This window comes from Spea bombifrons, chromosome 1 (assembly GCF_027358695.1).
Source record: "Spea bombifrons isolate aSpeBom1 chromosome 1, aSpeBom1.2.pri, whole genome shotgun sequence".
In the NCBI taxonomy this organism is placed as follows: domain Eukaryota; kingdom Metazoa; phylum Chordata; class Amphibia; order Anura; family Pelobatidae; genus Spea; species Spea bombifrons.
This window is the reverse complement of record NC_071087.1, coordinates 137,853,168-137,874,595: the sequence shown is the minus strand read 5'-3', so window position 1 is coordinate 137,874,595 and position 21,428 is coordinate 137,853,168. Positions and strand designations below refer to the sequence as shown.

Genomic DNA, 21,428 nt, shown 5'->3' with positions numbered 1-21,428 from the left:
AGTATTGGAGTGGCCACCACAAAGCCCTGAGCTGAATCCCATAGAAAGTTTGTGGACTAAGCTGAAAAAGCATGTCTGAGTTCCACCAGTTCTTATAGGAGGAATGGGCAAAAATTCCAGTATTCCAGTAATGTGAGAAGCTTGTAGAAGGTTAAGAATGTGCAACATGACTCAAACTGTAAGCAAAATAGTGAGTGAAAGAAATATATGATGTTAAAAGCAGGCTTTTATAATAGGTTTATTGAGACAGTAAAGCATGACAAGATATTTTATGAAAAGATGTTTAACACACATGCACCTATAACAGATGTTCATTTCTAGGGTGTGTGTATAGAAACATGGAAAGTGACGGCAGATAAGAACCATTCAGCCCATCCAGTCTGCCCAACCTTTGAATACTTTCCTTAGTCCCTGGCCATTTCATATCATATTTTATTATTATTATTTTTTAAAAATATGTTACTAATCACATTGTGATTAGAAAGCTGGGCTCCATTGACTTGCATGGTTGAATGCAGTACCTGTATTCAACCTGCAAGGGGAGCCAGAGTTCTCAAGAGGGTCTGGAGAGACATTATTGGAAACTTTCACCACTTGGTTATTGCGAGTATGGGATAAAGAAGCAGAGACTCAGAACTCTAATGGTGAGGTGAGTTTATTTCACACAGGCAACGTTTCGACACACGTCTTTCTCAAGCTCTGTTTATAGACTGATCATGTCTTTCTCAGCGGGCAAACTTTCAAAGTCATCAAAATAATTTTTTCCTTCACTACACCTACACCAAACTCCCACCCCAGGATGCGCTGTCAACCCTCCTGGAGAGCGGTCACAACCGACACTGCAAATTATTTTGCCACTCGCAAGATGGCGGCATCCTTTTAAAAAAAACAAACAAACAACGGAGTTGAAAACCTGCAAGTGAAGAATCTGGCTTCACTTGCAGGTTGAATACGGGTACTGCATTAATCCATGTAAGTCAATGGAGCCCAGCTTTCTAATTACTGTGTGATTAGTAGACTAAATGAAAAATAAAAATACCGTATTTGCTCTATTATAAGACGACCCCCCAAAATCTGAATATTAATTTAGGAAAAAAAGAAAAAGCCTGAATATAAGACGACCCTATAGGAAAAAAGTTTTACCAGTAAATGTTAATTCATGTAAACTATGTGAACAATTTTTTGTTAATAAAAGCTATGATTGAGAAAAATATTTTTTGTTTTTATTTCCTTTTTTTACAACCTGCCCCCCCCAACTATGCACATCTGCCCCCAGGCTTGCCACTCTGCCCCAGAAATGCCTTATAACCCCTATATGCCACTGTGCCCCATGATATGCCTTTTAACCCTCTAAATGCCACGGTGCCCCATGATACACCTTTTAACCCTCTATATGCCACTGTGCCCCATGATATGCCTTTTGACCCCATATGTGCCACTCTGCCTCCAGAACTGCCTTATACCCCTATATGCCACTCTGGCATTAAAAGGCATATTATGGGGCAGAGTGGCATATAGGGAGGTATAAGGCATTTCAGGAGGCAGAGTGGCGTATAGAGGGGTTAAAAGGCATTTCACAGAGCACTCTGCCTCCAGAAATGCCTTATGCCCCCCATTTAACACTCCCTCCTCCAAACTTACCGGTGCTTCTGAGCCCGGTGTTTAGTCCAGGCAGCGTGTAGAGCTCTATAACACAGGAGGATCCAGGTCCCCTGCATCGCTGCAGGGGATCTGGATCTTAGTCGTCTCACATAGTCAGACCTATTTGATTATAAGACGAGGGGTATTTTTCATAGCATTTGCTCTGGAAAAAACCTAATCTTATAATCCAGCAAATACGGTATATAAAAATAGTAAAAAAAAAAAAAAAAAAAAAAAAAAAAAAGATAAAAAATAATTTTCTACTGATTTCACCACCAGGGGAACCTTCCAGTTCCAAAAATGTAACAAATGTGCCAGTGAGTCTCTCTCTCTCTGTGTGCCAGTGTGTGTCTCTCTCTCTGTGCCAGTGTGTGTCTCTCTCTCTGTGCCAGTCAGTGTCTCTCTCTCTCTCTGTGCCAGTCAGTGTGTGTGTGTCTCTCTCTCTGTGCCAGTCAGTGTCTCTCTCTCTCTGTGCCAGTGAGTGTCTCTCTCTCTCTCTTTCGCTCTGTGCCAGCGAGTGTGTGTCTCTCTCTCTCTCTGTGCCAGTGAGTGCGTCTCTCTCTCTGTGCCAGTGAGTGCGTCTCTCTCTCTGTGCCAGTGAGTGTGTCTCTCTCTCTGTGCCAGTGAGTGTGCGTGTCTCTCTCTCTGTGTGCCAGTGAGTGTGTCTCTCTCTCTCTCTCTGTGCCAGTGAGTGTGTGTCTCTCTCTCACATGGTGCAAAGAACTACAGGAAGAAGAAGCAGCAGCAGCGCGGGACGTGCAAATGACTACAAATGGGATCTCTCTCTGTGCCAGTGAGTGTCTCTCTCTCTCTCTGTGCCAGTGAGTGTGTCTCTCTCTCTCTGTGCCAGTGAATGTCTCTCTCTCTCTCTGTGCCAGTGAATGTCTCTCTCTCTCTCTCTCTGTGCCAGTGAGTGTGTGTGTGTGTGTGTGTGTGTGTGTGTGAGAGAGAGAGAGAGAGACTCACTCTAGTAAAGTCAGGGATCTCAACTCTCCTGCACATCATTAGTACGTGAATAGACTCATTTGTTATAGACTAAATGCCATGTCTGTAATTGAGACCTTCACAATGTATATGAGAATGTGATAAATTAAAGCAACAGCTGTATATGTTTCAAAATAATAGTAATAATAATGATATATGTTCACGAATAATTAAATGAACATAACGCATGTAATATATCTGGAATTGCAATTAAAAATCCTTTTTTTTTCTTTAACTAGATGTTTATACTGTTTTCTTCTTCTACAGTCTATCTCAACCACTCACAACATTAACTTTTTAGTGAAATGGGTAGATTAATAGATTACATCCTCATGGTGGCGGTTTTTTGGAATAGGAGCCAGGCATAAGCTGTTTCCCACGGAGTATTGTGGAGCGGACAAGTGCAAAGGTAGTGGGAACAGCTCAGGTGTGTGCGTCGGACCGCCATACACAAGGGAGAATATCTAAGAAAGGCTCAATTGGCTGTGTCTTTCTCCTGCTCAGATGATTAGGGACCACACAGGGTTAAGGTGTGAATCCAGGACAGATGGAAGACAATTGGAGTAATGAAAAGGACATGGCGGTACCCATTAACACAACAATTATTATTAGGAATATCTATGGGTATGTTATGAAACCGCGTTAGAGTAAATAAAATCTAGTAGACAATGTTTCTGGAATTTTTCTTGCCTTTATGACCATGGCAAGACCATGGAAACAAGATTTCTCACTATGCATTGTCTAGTTCCTATTCCTGTAAGGGACCTGTGTGAGCTGGAGGTATGAAAGTCCTTTAGCTGGATAGAAACTAGATTTCTCACTGTAAACCGTCTAGTTTCTATCCCTGTAAGGGACCTGTGTGAGCAAGAGATATGAGTTCCAGCACTTACACATCCAACCAGTAAATGCTGGAACCTAGGCATGATGGGACTGTGATTGCTGTTAGCAATCACACTCCTATCATGCCAAGTCAGCCAGTACATGCTGGTACAGGGTGGCTGTAAGTGATGTGCAGACCCCATACTGCTGGCAGCATCAATAGACAAGGGGGGCAGCTAGCTAGGTTTCAGCATGTACTGGCTGACTTGGCATGATAGGAGTGTGATTGCTAACAGCAATCACAGTCCCATCATGCCTAGGTTCCAGCACTTACACATCCATGCTATCACACACACACACTCATTCATTCATATACTCATTCATTCACAGATTAATTCCCTCAATCACGCATACTGATTCAAACATCCTCCCCACCCCCTTACCTGCACTGCAGCTCCTCGATGCCGCTCACAGACTTCAGCAGGGGGCGCGGCCTCCCTCTGCGTTCCCTGGTACTGCACAGAGGAAGCAGGATGTGATGTCACGTGAACTCTGCTGGGTTCCGCTTCCTCTGTGCAGTACAGAAGACCCTCCCACAGGTAAGCAGCAGGGCTCGAGGTGCGAACCGCGTTAGATCGGTTGCCCTGGCTGCCGATCTTACACGGGCCGCACCTCGGGGTCTCGTGGGCCGCATTTGCAGTGTTTCTATTGCGGGGGTTCCTACGGCCCTGGGGGGGATTTCTTCATTATCAGCCCCCCCCCCGCATGAGTTACTGGGGGGGATCTGTCCCCCCCGGTTCCTACGCCCATGGCAACAACTACAACTAACAGACACGAGTGAACTACAGATAATACTACGAGGTATTGAAGGCACCGCCTAAAGTGCCTGACACGCCAAGCTTGTGGTCACGAGAGGTTATGTGATCAGAGACAGCAGACGGGCTGATCCAGAGCCCTAATCCAATCGCTAACACACATGCAGACACACTTACATACTCACTCACACAGTCACATGCCCGGACACATGTACTAACATACCCAGTAAAACAAACACACACACACAACATACCCTGTCACACACACACAACAACATACCTTGTCACACACACACACAAACATCCCCTGTCACACACACACTAACATCCCCTGTCACACACACACACACACACACACACCTACATCCCCTGTCACACACACTGACATCCCCTGTCACACACACACACGCTAACATACCCTGTCACACACATGCTAACACACACTGACATACCGGTACGCTGCATCAATCACCAGCACACGGTGTTAGGGAGCGCTGAAAAAAGAAGCCTGAAGGAACAGACCTCGCACGCTCTTAATTTCGGGCCAGTTAGCGGGACGCCCGCAACCGCCAATTTCCCGGGACACTGGAAGTACCGGGACAGGCTCCCAAATCCCGGAACCGTCCATCCATAATTGAAGGGTAGCGGCTAATTCCTACCCAGTAGAAGGACTCTGGTGATGTCAGCAGACCATGTGACTGTTTGGTCACATGGTACAAAGAACTACAAGAAGAAGAAGAAGCAGCAGCAGCGCGGGACGTGCAGATGACTACAAATGGGCTGTGCTGGGCTGCTGTTTCTTTTTCAATAACGTGGGATGTGAGGATGAAGCTTTAACAGAAGTACTGAAAATACAGAATATTATGGAGGCAGAAGGAAACTTGAAATAATTCACAGTGAGTCTGTCTCTCTCTGTGCCAGTGATTGTCTCTCTCTCTCTGTGTGCCAGTGAGTGTCTTTCTCTCTGTGTGCCAGTGAGTGTCTTTCTCTCTGTGTGCCAGTGAGTGTCTCTCTCTGTGTGCCAGTGAGTCTCTCTCTCTCTCTCTCTCTCTCTCTCTCTCTGTGCCAGTGTGTGTCTCTCTGTGCCAGTCAGTGTCTCTCTCTCTGTGACAGTCAGTGTGTGTCTCCCTCTCTCTGTGCCAGTGAGTCTCTCTCTCTCTCTTTCTCTCTGTGCCAGTGAGTGTGTGTCTCTCTCTCTCTCTCTCTGTGCCAGTGAGTGCGTCTCTCTGTGCCAGCGAGTGCGTCTCTCTCTCTGTGCCAGCGAGTGCGTCTCTCTCTCTGTGCCAGCGAGTGCGTCTCTCTCTCTGTGCCAGTGAGTGCGTTTCTGTGCCAGCGAGTGCGTCTCTCTCTCTCTGTGCCAGTGAGTGCGTTTCTGTGCCAGTGAGTGCGTCTCTCTCTCTCTGTGCCAGTGAGTGCGTTTCTGTGCCAGTGAGTGCGTCTCTCTCTCTGTGCCAGTGAGTGAGTGTGTGTGTGTCTCTCTCTGTGTGCCAGTGAGTGTCTCTCTCTCTCTCTCTCTCTCTCTGTGCCAGTGAGTGTGTGTCTCTCTCTCACATGGTGCAAAGAACTACAGGAAGAAGAAGCAGCAGCAGCAGCAGCAGCAGCAGCGCGGGACGTGCAAATGACTACAAATGGGATCTCTCTCTGTGCCAGTGAGTGTCTCTCTCTCTCTCTCTCTCTCTCTGTGCCAGTGAGTGTGTGTCTCTCTCTCTGTGCCAGTGAATGTCTCTCTCTCTCTCTCTGTGCCAGTGAATGTCTCTCTCTCTCTCTCTCTCTGTGCCAGTGAATGTCTCTCTCTCTCTGTGCCAGTGAATGTCTCTCTCTCTCTCTCTCTGTGCCAGTGAATGTCTCTCTCTCTCTCTGTGCCAGTGAGTGTGTGTGTGTGTGTGTGTGTGTGTGTGAGAGAGAGAGAGAGAGAGACTCACTCTAGTAAAGCCAGGGATCTCAACTCTCCTGCACATCATTAGTACGTGAATAGACTCATTTGTTATAGACTAAATGCCATGTCTGTAATTGAGACCTTCACAATGTATATGAGAATGTGATAAATTAAAGCAACAGCTGTATATGTTTCAAAATAATAGTAATAATAATAATATATGTTCACGAATAATTAAATGAACATAACGCATGTAATATAACTGGAATTGCAATTAAAAATCCTTTTTTTTTTCATTAACTAGATGTTTATACTGTTTTCTTCTTCTACAGTCTATCTCAACCACTCACAACATTCACTTTTTAGTGAAATGGGTAGATTAATAGATTACATCCTCATGGTGGCGGTTTTTTGGAATAGGAGCCAGGCATAAGCTGTTTCCCACGGAGTATTGTGGAGCGGACAAGTGCAAAGATAGTGGGAACAGCTCAGGTGTGTGCGTCGGACCGCCATACACAAGGGAGAATATCTAAGAAAGGCTCCATTGGCTGTGTCTTTCTCCTGCTCAGATGATTAGGGACCACACAGGGTTAAGGTGTGAATCCAGGACAGATGGAAGACAATTGGAGTCATGAAAAGGACACGGCGGTACCCATTAACACAACAATTATTATTAGGAATATCTATGGGTATGTTATGAAACCGCGTTAGAGTAAATAAAATCTAGTAGACAATGTTTCTGGAATTTTTCTTGCCTTTATGACCATGGCAAGACCATGGAAACAAGATTTCTCACTATGAATTGTCTAGTTCGTATTCCTGTAAGGGACCTGTGTGAGCTGGAGGTATGAAAGTCCTTTAGCTGGATAGAAACTAGATTTCTCACTGTAAACCGTCTAGTTTCTATCCCTGTAGGGGACCTGTGTGAGCAAGAGATATGAGTCCCTTTGCAGTATAGGAACTAGGGATTGTTATCCTTGTAAAGGACCATTGTTAGCTGAAGGTATAAAAGTCCTTCAGCTGGATGGAAACTAGATTTCTCACTATAAACCGTCTAGTTCCTATCCCTGTAAGGGACCTGTGTGAGCTGGAGAGATAAGGGTCCTTAAGCTGGATGGTAACTAGATTTCTCACCATGAACCATCTAGTTCCTATCCTTTAACAGGACCTGGCCACGATGGAGCAAAAGGTCCTTTACAGGGATAGAAACTAGCTCTCTTTACATGAGTTGGATAGTTCCTATCCCTGTACAGGACCTGACCACTAGGGGCAAAAGGTAATTTTGCTGGATAGAAAATAGCTCACACACACTGAGCTTGTATTTCCTATCCCTGTAAAGGACATGGTCCTTCTACCGGATAGGAACTAGTCGCAACCCTTTTTTTTTTTTTTGGCGGTCTTTTCGCGAATCCCCGCCCTCCGTCTCCTAACACACACAGATCCGTTATCCTCAGGGAGACGGGCAGGAAAGGGCTGTGCGAGTTCAGCTTGGCCGCTCCTGCACTCCCTCCCTAAATAGAGTTATTTCTGCTGTCACTTTACTGGCTAAACTGACTAAAGTTTAAGGGGGAAATCTGTAGGCTGAAGTGCTATTCTCCAAATACCCATGAGGAGTATGAATATTCCATTGTACTGCGCTGCGGAATATGATAGCGCTATATAAATCAAAAATATTCCCTTTATATGGCGTATGGAACCTGCGGTATTTATATGCTTGGGCTCTATATGGAGCGGCGGGGTATGGTGGGTTAATCTGGATTTTGTCAGCTGCTTCAGGTCTGTTGCTTTATGTATAATTAATTTAGGCGCTTTAAGCTCGTTATGGTGTTCCTTCGATGTTGACACCGGGGTTCTACTGTTTTGCTGTAGTATAGAAGGGGGGGGCCCCTTGGCCGGTCCGAAATTCTTCAAACAGAGCCGGTCCCGTTTGGAATGACCCACTCAGGGTGTGTGTGGGGGGGGGTCACGCACTATTACAAAAAGGCTCTTAACAAGGTAAGGGAGTGAGTTTTGGGTGGTATTATACTGGCAAACAGGATCCCTTTTTTATCCTTTGGGGGTAATATTATTGTTGCCAAAGTGAAATGGTGGCAGGTTCTTCACTTGAACTAAAGCATTACCGGTATTTAAGTCTGTTGGTAGCTTCATCAGGTAGTCTTTCAAAAGTTTGTAGACTGGTCCTGGGGCTTTGCCCAATCAGAATTTCCCTAAGGCTGGCCCATAGGTTTGCGGCTGTTATTATTATTATTATTTATTGTTTTATCTAATTCCGTAGCGCTGTACAATGGGTAGACAGGACATAACAAGTAGCATGTAATATAACAATTTGACTTACAGAGACAACAGGTGAGGAGGGCCCCGCTCAAATGAGCTTACAGTCTAGAACAGGGGTGTCCAAGTTTTTTCTGCAGTGGGCCACTTCATCAGAAATGTATGTGTGCGTGGGCCGCACTTATTTTTCACTGAGAGAAAATATGGCCTTTTAGCTTTATAATGCATATTAATACAGGGTTAAACAAAAAAAAAAAAAACACCGAAAATAATCATCCGCAGGGGCCCTGCCGCTTCCCTCTGTGTTGCTTAGCAGTGTCTCTTGCTCCGTCGAGGGGACGTAGGAACCTAGCGGAGTCACGTGAATGCGCTTCGCCGCACGTGACTGCGCTCCGTTCCTGTTCCTCTGGAATGCACACACTTCTATGATGCCCAGGATCCAGCATGTACTGGCTGCCTGTGCTTGATAGGAGTGCCATTGCTATATTACATATATATGATTACTACCTAATATAGCAATGACACTCCTATCATGCAGAAGCAGCCACAATAGCAAAAGCTAGCAGAAATTACACTTCACGTCCATTGGTAATACTTACATTTTTATTTTTTCCTGCCCTCCTCCAATGTGATGACCCTCTCCCTGCCACGAGGAACACCTTCTGTGGGCCCGCCCCTTGAACGTCACGCACAACGGCTGCTTTGAACTTCACAGCCGGGCAGGCGCTTTGAACTTCACAGCCGGGCAGGCACTTTGAATGTGGTCTGCCGGCCCACGGACCGACAGACCACCGCGTGAGTGAGCAGGACCGGCCAGTCCGGTCCCGCTCACTCACGCAGCCCACACCTCGAAGTCCGGCGGGCCGCATTTGTCCCACGGGCCGCACGTTGGACGCCCCTGGTCTAGAAGGATTTAGGGTGTATTACACAATAGGTTAAAGTGCCGTTGTTAGGGATAGACCAGCCACACTAGTAAAAGTATTGCAGGAGAGGGACTAGGAAAGGTGAGCTAAAGGAATATGGGAGGGCGTTAGTGTGCTATGTTGTAAGCATCCTTAAATATAAATTGAAGGAATAAAGGCAGGTGGAGAGACGGATAGACCGGGGGAGGGCATTCCAGAGGATAGGGGCAGCCCTTGAGAAATCTTGTAGGCGTGCATGAGAGCTAGAAATCAGAGGAGAGGATAGAAGGAGATCATTGGATGAGTGGAGAGACCGGTTAGGAGTGTATTTAGAGATGAGTGAGGAGATGTAGGAAGGGGAACCACTGTGAAGGGCTTTGAAAGAAAGAGTAAGGATTTTGAAATGAATCCTGAAGCGCACAGGATGCACCTGTAGCATGCTTGAAGGAGGATGGGACAAATCCAGTAGTGAGGGAGAGGTTGGACAAGAGTAGATGAACGAGACTGGGTGTTACTACTTCATGGTAAACCGTGCTGGCCGGTTTGTTGTTCTCCTGATTTGGCTTGTTTAAAGTGTCCTGGTTCTGACCTGACTACGTTTGACCTTTTTTGACGCTTGCCTCCCCGTTTGCTTTGGCTCCAGGTCCTTGTCCCTTGTGTCCTGGCCTATTTTGCTTCACGGGATCCTCTCCTGCAGTAGTGTTAGAGTAATATTAAATACCTCCCCGGCTTAGATAAAGTGATTTTGCCATCACGGTCTGCCAAAAAAGTATTGGTGGTTCTTGGTGTTGACCATTATGTTGCACATATTCTAGCCATGCTCCTTGTAAACTTGTTTTGAAATCAGGAGATAGCTTAAGAAATTAAGGCATATGCCAGTTAATTGAGCTTTGTGTGGGGGATTTGAAATGTAATGTACAATTAGAGCATGATCTTATAGTCAGACGGGCCAAAGGTCATACACTACGCGTAGTCAGACGAATAGGTGTCGTATTCCAGAGGGGGTAGTCAGGTGGACCTGGTCATATACACATACCTGGGAACTTCTGGGCTCCGGCTACCCGGAGACTTCCCTTGCGGGACGCCAGGACTGCCCACTGACGTCACTGGGAGTTCCTGCTGATGCCGGGGGCGTTCCTGCCGACGGCAGCCGGAAACACCCCAATTTAAAGGAAAAATGAGCGGGCAGTGTTAAGCCCCTGCTCCCGCGACCCGGAGGATTCGAGTCTTGACCCAGAGATCCGGAGAAGCGGAATTTCTGGATTTTTAAATGTAAAAAATATTGCCTGAAATGAATGGGGCAAAAATTACATAAAAATGTCATTCTAACCGATTCTGCTTGTTGTGCACAAGTCTAGTTGTCATATTCATTTGTTCGCTATTCACATGAGGCAGTTTTTCTATAATCCATCGTGTCCTTATTTTTTTTTACACTGCTGCTGTGCCCTTTAACCCCTTAAGGACCAGGCTGTTTTTTGATTTGCGGTGCTCGTGTTTAGCTGTAATTTTCTCTCCCATTTACTGAACCCTCACAATATATTGGACAAGAAGGGCTTTCTTCAGATACCATATTTTTGGATCATATCATCTAATTTCCTATATAAAAGAATTCTCACATTTATTTGAAAAATCTTTTTCTCATCTAAAAAAGCTAATGAAAAACCTCCTAAATAGATTCTACTATTTGTCGTGAGTTTAAAAAATACCCAGTGTTTTTTACTTTTTTGCATGTTAAAGGGCAATAATTACAAGTAGCGTTTTGCTATTTTTTTCCAAATTTGGTCGTTCTGTCCCCATGTTTTATTTCAAACAAATAATATTTATAATATTTATAATATATATATAATGAACTTGTGTTTTCTCTTGACGATAGGCTAACATGTTATTGGTTTTGTATTTTGTAATAAAGCTGTGGCCTGTTTTCATCCATATATAACTTGTGTCTGTGGTTGTTTGAGTAAGTTGTTTTGGGGTTGTAAGGGTGGTTTTATTTAGCCCGGAGCACAATCCCCACTTCTTCATACATGACAGAAGTCCTCCTGTTAGTCACCGTTTGCACCTTTTGTAACTAGGTGGGAGACTGAGTGAGCGTGTGAGTATGCGTTTCTATGAGTATGCGGATTCTGGAGCGTTGGCCACTAGAACACAGATGTCTTTGAGAAGCACTTGTTTAGGCAAAACATGGTAGGAATTATTGCCAAATTAATGTGTATTAATATAACTGCATTGACTGCAAAACAGTAGAAGAGAGAATAAAAGGCTGAAACAGCATTACAAGCAGAAGCAGTGATTTAATCAGTCAGCACAACAACATGAAAAAGCAGTATTACAAAGAACGTCTTGTCGGTCACAAAAGTTTAAAAAACATTTGGCGTTCAGGCTGGTTAGTTATTTGTAGCGTCAGTCATGCTGCACATTTCACAGGCAGTCCTGTCACAGTAATTCCTAATCGTTTAGAATTAAATGTAAAAATAATACAACACTCCAGGTAATACCAAACAGCAAACTCCACCACGTATTGGGTGGCTGAGGATGATCAGAGTTATACAACCAGAGAGATTTTGCTTTGAGTGTCTAATTGCCTGTGAAACAATGAATATAAAAGTTAAAGGACAGCACTGTTTTTTGGTCCCTAAGCTAGATCGCTTACTTTCTCCTTAGTTGGAGCGCAAATATTTCAGAATATTCGTATTGTCACGGTAACCACCTGAGGCTGAGGACACATGGGGTGGGGGGGGTGAGTTTGGGAGGGTCCACTCATGGATACACAGAAACATAGAAAGTGACGGCAGATAAGAACCACTTGGCCCATCCAGTCTGCCCAAACTATGAATACTGTCCTTAGTCCCTGACCTTATCCTATCTCTAGCTTAGCCTTATGCCTATCCCATGCTTGCTTAAACGCCTTCATTGTATTAACATCTACCACTTCTGCTGGAAGGCTATTCCGTGCATCCACTGCCCTTTCAGTAAAGTAATATTTCTCGATGTTACTTTTAAACCTTTGCCATTCTAGCTTACGATGATGTCCCCTTGCTGAATATGCTGCATATGCTTCAGGGACATGAGAAACAAAAATCGAGCGTAAAAGGTTGTTAGTGTACACGTCCACATAACTTATTTTACTAGACTATTGCAATAGCTGAAGGAATAAAGCTTCCTTTCATTATCTCAGTAATGGTTCCCATCTGAAAAAGAGACTTCTGAGGCCCCAAAATGCATGCAGGCCCGTAAGAAACAACACAACTTAAACTAAAGGGCCAGAAATGGTTAGATATGATCGGTATGAACTCACATAAAACGTATGCAAAAGGAATACAAAATGTATGTTTTTGGGAGCAGTAAATTCCAAGAAAAAAAAACAGCCATATACATTTTCTTTAACAATGATTTATACATACATTTAAAGGGTACACAACAAAACCGATTGTCGGGGAAAACAGTTACTACCTTGTGGGATGAAGCAATAAGTCAGCATGCAAACGTTACCAGCGGCTCTGACAAACATTCCCTCGCAGCCTATACAGTGAAATATACAATGAAAAACCATAAACTTTACTCTCATAACACAATATATCTACCGTATTTGCTACCGTACCGCAAATGCTCTGAAAAATACCCCTCGTCTTCTAATCGGGGTCGTCTTCTAATCAAACCTCAAATAGAGGTCTGATTATGAGACTAAGATCCAGATCCCCCGCACCGCTGCAGGGGACCTGGATCCTCCTGTCCCCCCCCCCATTTAACACCCCCCCCCCACACACACACACTTACCGGTGCTTCCTGCTGTATTGCCGGGGCAGCGGGTTGACGTCTACGCGATCCGCGTAGACAACGTCCGCTGCAGCCGGAAGGAGGTGTGGCTAGCAGCGGGGTTGTCTGCGTCCGTCGCGTAGACCTTCCCCGACTGTCAGAGATCAGAGTTCGGTGCGGCACCGGTGCGGGGAACTCTGATCTCTGACAGCCGGGGAAGGTATGCGCGATGGACGCAGACAAACCCCCGCTGCCAACTCCACCTCCTTCCGGCTGCAGCGGAAGGAGACGTCAACCCGCTGCCCCAGCAATACAGCAGGAAATTGGAAGCACCGGTAAGTGTGTGTGTGTGTGTTAAATGGGGGCATAGGGCATTTCTGGAATGCCTTATACCCCTATATGCCACTCTGGCACTTAGGGGGTTAAAAGGCATATTATGGGGCAGAGTGGCATATAGGGAGGTATAAGGCATTTCAGGAGGCAGAGTGGCGTTAAGGGGGCATTTAATAGAGCACTCTGCCTCCTGAAATGCCTTATACCTCCCTATATGCCCCTCTGCCCCATAATATGCCTTTTAACCCCCTAAATGCCAGAGTGGCATATAGGGGTATAAGGCATTTCTGGAGGAAGAGTGCTCTATACAATGCCTTTTAACTCCCTTAATGCCACTCTGCCTCCTGGAATGCCGTATACCTCCCTATATGCCACTCTGCCCCATAATATGCATTTTAACCCCCTAAATGCCAGAATGGGATATAGGGGTATAAGGCATTTCTGGAGGCAGAGTGGCACATAGTGGGTCAAAAGGCATTCCATGGGGCACAGTGGCATATAAAGGGTTAAAAGGCATATCACGGGCCACAGTGCCATATTGGTGTGGCAAGCCTGGGGGCAGATGTGCGTAACTGGGGGACAGGTTGGAAAATACAAGGAAATAAAAACAAAAAAAATATTTTTCTCAATCATAGCTTTTATTAAAAAAAATAGTTTACATGAATTAACATTTACTGGTAAACATTTTTCCTTTAGAATCGTCTTATATTCAGTCTTTTTCTTTTTTTCCTAAGTTAATATTCAGATTTTGGGGGGTCGTCTTATAATCAGGGTCGTCTTATAATCGAGCAAATACGGTAATTTACAAAAACAAGATTCAGCATTCAGAATAAAAATATAAATGAAACGTATGGGTAGTGGCAGAACTACCTCCCAATAGAAAGTATTATCTGTCTGCAAAATGATGGCAAAAAGACAATAGGGTTACATTTAATAATTTCTGGGGCAAAGTAACTAATTAGTATTAACATGCTATGGTGGCTGCTATGGTGATTGCACCACTATTAGTACTTTTCACCACAATTGGTACATAACACCAATTTGGTATTATCCTTAAGACGAATGTATCTGTGGTACAAAGTAGTCTAAGTTGTTCCAGGAAGAGGGAGTTTACATGAGAACTGAACTTTAAAACACCCAGATAATACTTTAAAAGCCAACCTCAGCAATATAACCCACTCTATTTAAATGACATCACTAACATGACGTTTGAAATTTAAAAAACGGGTATGAAGTAACAGATCATTATTAAATCTATTATTAAATAATAATAGTAATGTGACGTGCTTAACCTAAGCCCAAGGTAATATTTTACAGAAGGTGTGTGAGACTGACATAGAGGGTAAAAGGACAGTTATGCGTTAATACAATAACTGTTCCTTTAAAACCCAACAGGATCTAATGAGGCTCACACAGATAAGGTACTAACATAAGGTTATGTACTAACCTTTGGAGAAGCCGGGTCTGCCTGTCAGTTACAGCTCATCCCTCCTGCTGTATTACAGTTCTAACCGTGTTTGAATGTGCGAGTGAAACTTCAGTTACACGCAGAAACTGACTCAGGTAATGGAGGGAAACCGCTGCTAATCAGTGACTGATAACAACTTCTGTATAATTATACAAAATCTGGTCCCTGGCTGCACACAGAAATCAACAAGAGTTACGAGGAGACTCATCATAGCTGGAGCGCATGCAAACACACATTTCTGTCAGATTTGTGGTAAAAATACCGTATGTCTGTTTCTATTATAAAGCACATGAAGCTCAGTGAATGCTCAATACATTATTTGTATAGATAAAAGTTGTGTTTATATAGGTCTATTTAAATTGGTAATTCTTTCTTACTCAAACTAATATTAACAGAGACATAGTAAAAGCATGAAACTTGCTCTAGTCCTTAAGAGGTTAAACGGTTTTACTTGGCTGTTTGAAAGAAAAACAGTTGATATATTAATCTTTTAAAGCTATAGAAATAAACAATTTATGAAGTAACAGCAGAAAATATGGGACTATCCCTTTAAAATCATCTAGGACAGTTAGCATCAGTAGTGATATGATAAAGAGACAATGCTGTTATGTCACAATGACAAGCATCGGTAACTGCTGCAACATTTCATCTACTACAGACACATCTTCACAACCTTCACCAGCATGAACGCAGTACCTGCAGACTTGGAGCTTTAATGCAGCCTCACAATCCAAACGTTAAACGTGAGTAATGCTTTCAAACTCTGTTTGCCTCTTACTGTATTTGCATAACTTCAATCAGCTGTTTCTCTGTAGCAATAGAATACAATACAGGGGATATATTAGTTTCAATTCACAATATGAACAGCTGTTCACTTTGACTTTTGCATATAAGTGAGGTTTAGAACATGATGTTATCTGTTCTGACATACAGTGTGAAAGCATTTGTTAATTTGGCTGTGAAAATCCATTGTTTTGGTCTTGGTTGAGCTTGTGTGTAAATGAAGTTCAAGCATTTTACATTTGTGTTAACTATATGCATTTTGTGTCAAAGCAACAAGAAATGTGTTAATTGTATAGCATACACAGGTGAATGTTGTGCTAACCGTGTTAAGAGTTTATGAAAATTGTTAAAAGTATTGAAAAATTGTCAAAGCAATGGTAAAAAAAAACTGTAAAGACCAAATGAAGGGCAGTCCTTCAAACAATGGTCCCCTAGAGATTTCCCCTTCAGGGGGACTCTTTGTCGTTCCAGAGGTAAACTTTATTTTGGGTATATTTATAGGATTATTACCCTATCCAAAACACCAAGATGTTGCTGTATAATAATTATCTAGTTGTGTAAAGAGGGAAATGGTGAAAGAAGAGGGAAATAGGGGGAGGGAATGCAAAAAAGGGAAATGTAGAGAGAGAAAGCAAGAAGTATATGTGGAGAGGTGCATGCAAGAAGAGAGAAATGGGTAGTGATGTCCGGATCATGAACGAATCGTTCATTTGATCCGGTTCTTTTTAGTGATCCGGATGAGTCGGTTCACTAGACTGAACGATTCGTTTGTAGCGGTTCAGTCTGTGAATCATCATGCAGCTGTAACCTGATCCTAGAGCTGTGAGTCATCTGCAGAGCACTCTGGGGTCAGATTACAGCTCATTAATTCTCACAGGAACGATGACTCATAGAGTCAGAGAGTCGTTCAAAGAGTCGAATGAACCGAAGAGTCGAATGAACCGAAGAGTCGAATGAACCGAAGAGTCGAATGAACCGAAGAGTCGAATGATTCGAATCTTACAGGGATCCGGATCTTACAAGGATCCGAATCTTACAGAGATTCGAATCATTCAGAGAATATTACTGATACCATACTTTTATAAATAAATACATTAATAAATAAATACATTAATAATGTTCACACTGCCCCCAGGATTTAGATTCCCCTGAGTTTGCCCCCATTTACCTATAACTGCACCTACAGTTAACTTTATTAAATTAATTAAATTAACCCTCAATCATCAGCATAAAATTAACCCTTATACCCCATCAACCATAACTGCCCCTGAAATTAACCGTAAAGATCCCATTAACCATAACGGCCCCTGAAATTAACCCTAAAGACCCCATTAACCACAACGGCCCCTGAAATTAACCCTAAATACTCCATTAACCATAACTGCCCCTAAATTAATTGCATGTACTCCAGATAAATTACCTAATAAATTGGTATGGTTGATGGGGTCTTTAGTGTTAATTTGGGGGCAGTTATGCTTAATGGGGTGTTTAAGGATAATTTAGGGGCAGTTATGCTTAATGGGGTCTTTAGTGTTAATTTAGGGGCAGTTATGCTTAATGAGGTGTTTAGGGTTAATTTGGGGGCAGTTATGCTTAATGGGTCTTTAGTGTTAATTTAGGGGCAGTTATGCTTAATGAGGTGTTTAGGGTTAATTTGGGGGCAGTTATGCTTAATGGGGTTTTTAGTGTTAATTTAGGGGCATTTATGCTTAATGAGGTGTTTAGGGTTAATTGGGGGGCAGTTATGCTTAATGGGGTGTTTAGGGTTAATTTGGGGGCAGTTATGCTTAATGGGGTCTTAAGTGTTAATTTGGGGGCAGTTATGCTTAAAGGGGTCTTTAGTGTTAATTTGGGGGCAGTTATGCTTAATGGGGTCTTTAGTGTTTATTTGGGGGCAGTTATGCTTAATGGGGTGTTTAGGGTTAATTTGGGGGCAGTTATGCTTAATGGGGTGTTTAGGGTTAATTTGGGGGCAGTTATGCTTAACGGGGTGTTTAGGGTTAATTTAGGGGCAGTTATGCTTAATGGGGTGTTTAGGGTTAATTTGGAGGCAGTTATGGTTAATAGGGTGTTAAGGGTTAATTTTAGGGGCAGTCATGGTTGATGGGGTGTTAAGGGTTAATTTTAGGGCAGTCATGGTTGATGGGGTGTTTAGGGTTAATTTAATGGTGAGGGTTAATTTAATTAATTTAATAAAGTTAGCTTAAGGTGCAGTTGCAGGTAAAGGGGAATGTAAATCCTGGGGGCAGTGATTATTAATGTATTATTTATAACAGTATGGTGATATTCTCTGAATGATTAGAATGCCAATGAAGGCAGAGAGTCGTTCAAAGATCCGGATCTTACAATGATCCGGATCTTACAATGATCCGGATCTTACAGTGATCCGGATCTTACAGTGATCCGGATCACTGTAAGATTCGGATCCCTGTAAGATCCGAATCTTTGAACGACTCTCTGCCTTCATTGACATCACTGGAGGCAGGGGGGAGGATTCATAATGAAAGGGGCGGGGCTAATCGTTAGTGTGCCTGCACGGAGTTACTGGAAAACAGTAACTCCGTGCAGACACACTGAGTGATCCGAAGATCCGGATCATGAATCGGATCATTTCAGTGAACGAATCGAAATGATCCGATTCACTTTAATGATCCGAACTTCCCATCACTAGAAATGGGGGAAATGCAAGAAGGGGGAAATGCAAGAAAGGGGAAATGGGAGTGAAGGGGTGGGAGTGAAGGGATGGAAGAAGAAGCAATTTTGTTCCCATCTGAAGAAGAGACTTCTGAGGCCCCAAAATGGATGCAGGCCCCATAAGAAACAACACAACTTAAACTTAAGGGCCAATAATGGTTAGATATAATCTGTATGAATTCACATAAAACTTATGCAAAAGGAATACAAAATGTAACCTTGTATGTTTTTGCGAGCAGTAACTTCCAAGAAAAAAACAGCCATATACATTTTCTTTAACAATGATTTATACAAACATTTAAAGGGTACACAACAAAACCGATGACAGCATTTAGTGTAGAAACAGTGAAAACAGTCTTCTAGTTACTACCTTGTGGGACGAAGCAATAAGTCAGAGTGCAAACGTTACCAGCGGCTTTGACAAACATTCCCTCGCAGCCTATACAGTGAAATATAAAATGAAAAACCAAGAGCTTTACTCTCATAACACAATATATCTAGTTTAAAAAAAACAAGATTCAGCATTCAGAATAAAAATATAAATGAAAGGTATTGGTAATAGAAAGTATTATCTGTCTGCAAAATGATGGTGAAAAGACAACAGGGTTACATTTAATAATTTCTGGGGCAAAGTAACTAATTAGTATTAACATGCTATGGTGGCTGCTATGGTGATTGCACCACTATTAGTACTTTTCACCACAATTGGTACATAACACCAATTTGGTATTATCCTTAAGACGAATGTATCTGTGGTACAAAGTAGTCTAAGTTGTTCCAGGAAGAGGGAGTTTACATGAGAACTGAACTTTAAAACACCCAGATAATACTTTAAAAGCCAACCTCAGGGATATAACCCACTCTATTTAAATGACATCACTAACATGTTGTTTGAAATTTAAAAAAACAGGTATGAAGTAACAGATCATTTTGGTAAATAATAATAGTAATGTGACGTGCTTAACCTAAGCCCAAGGTAATATTTTACAGAAGGTGTGTGAGGGGAAAATGACACTGACATAGAGGGTAAAAGGACAGTTATGCGTTAATACAATAACTGTTCCTTTAAAACCCAGCAAGATCTAATGAGGCTCACACAGATAAGGTACTAACATAAGGTTATGTACTAACCTTTGGAGAAGCCGGGTCTGCCTGTCAGTTACAGCTCATCCCTCCTGCTGTATTACAGTTCTAACCGTGTTTGAATGTGCGAGTGAAACTTCAGTTACACGCAGAAACCAACTCAGGTAATGGAGGGAAACCGCTGCTAATCAGTGACTGATAACAACTTCTGTATAATTATACAAAATCTGGTCCCTGGCTGCACACAGAAATCAACAAGAGTTACGAGGAGACTCATCGTAGCTGGAGCGCATGCAAACACACATTTCTGTCAGATTTGTGGTAAAAATACCGTATGTCTGTTTCTATTATAAAGCACATGAAGCTCAGTGAATGCTCAATACATTATTTGTATAGATAAAAGTTGTGTTTATATAGGTCTATTTAAATTGGTCATTCTTTCTTACACAAACTAATATTAACAGAGACATAGTAAAAGCATGAAACTTGCTCTAGTCCTTAAGAGGTTAAACGTTTTACTTGGCTGTTTGAAAGAAAAACAGTTGATATATTGATCTTTTAAAGCTATAGAAATAAACAATTTATGAAGTAACAGCAGACAATATGGGACTATCCCTTTAAAATCATCTAGTAGTGATATGATAAAGAGACAATGCTGTTATGTCACAATGACAAGCATCGGTAACTGCTGCAACATTTCATCTACTACAGACACATCTTCACAGCCTTCACCAGCATGAACGCAGTGCCTGCAGACTTGGAGCTTTAATGCAGCCTCACAATCCAAACGTTAAACGTGAGTAATGCTTTCAAACTCTGTTTGCCTCTTACTGTATTTGCATAACTTCAATCAGCTGTTTCTCTGTAGCAATAGAATACAATACAGGGGATATATTAGTTTCAATTCACAACATTAACAGCTGTTCACTTTGACTTTTGCATATAAGCGAGGTTTAGAACATGATGGCATGGCAAATGGGAGGAAGTACAATAGGGGAAATGGGGCAGGGAATGCAAAAGGGGGGGGAATGCAAGAAGAGAGAAATGAAAAAAAAGATAAAATGGAAGAGAAATGCAAGAAGAGGGAAAAGGGGAAGGGAATGCAAGAAGAGCACATTGAAGAGCGAATAGAAGATAACTGAAACAGAAGGGAAATGGGGAAGGGGAATGCAAAAGAGGGGGGAATGCAAGAAGAGAGAAATTAAAAAAGATAAAATGGAAGAGAAATGCAAGAAGAGGGAAATGGAGGGGTGAAATGCAAGAAGAGGGAAATGGGGAAGGGAATGGAAGAAGAGGAAAATGGGGGAGGGAATGCAAGAAGAGGGAAATAGGGGGAATGCAAGAAGAGGGAAATGGGGAGGGAATGCAAGAAGAGGGAAATGAAGGGAGGAAATGCAAGAAGAGGGAAATGGGGGAGGGAATGCAAGAAGAGGGAAAACGGGGAGGTTATGCAAGAAGAGGGAAATGGGGGAGGGAATACAAGAAGAGGGAAATAGGGGAGGGAATGCAAGAAGAGGGAAATGGGGGAGGAAATGCAAGAAGAGGGAAATGGGGGAGGAAATGCAAGAAGAGGGAAATGGGGCAGGGCATGCAAGAAGAGGGAAATGGAGGGAGGAAATGCAATAAGAGGGAAATGGGGAAGGAATGCAAGAAGAGGGAAATAGAGGGAGGAAATGCAAGAAGAGGGAAATGGGGAGGGAATGCAAGAAGAGGGAAATAGAGGGAGGGAATGCAAGAAGAGGGAAATGGGGGAGGGAATGCAAGAAGAGGAAAATGGGGGAGGGGATGCAAGAAGAGGGAAATGGGGAAGGGGATGCAAGAAGAGGGAAATGAAAAAAGATAAAATGGGAGGCAATGCAAGACGGAGAATATGGCAGAGGGAATTGCAAGAAGAAGAAAACAGGGAGAATGCAAGAAGACGGAAATTGGGAGAGAATGTAAAAAGACGGAAATGGGGGAGGGAATGCAAGAAGAGGGAAATTGAATTAAGAAATGCAAGAAGAGGG

General features: G+C 42.9%; 1 protein-coding gene across 1 annotated transcript in view; it reads right to left on the bottom strand.

Moving 5' to 3' along the window:
• Nucleotides 1–21,428, bottom strand: part of ERAP1 (endoplasmic reticulum aminopeptidase 1) — a 66,581-nt gene that overhangs the window by 16,485 nt on the left and 28,668 nt on the right. The window lies entirely within an intron of this gene.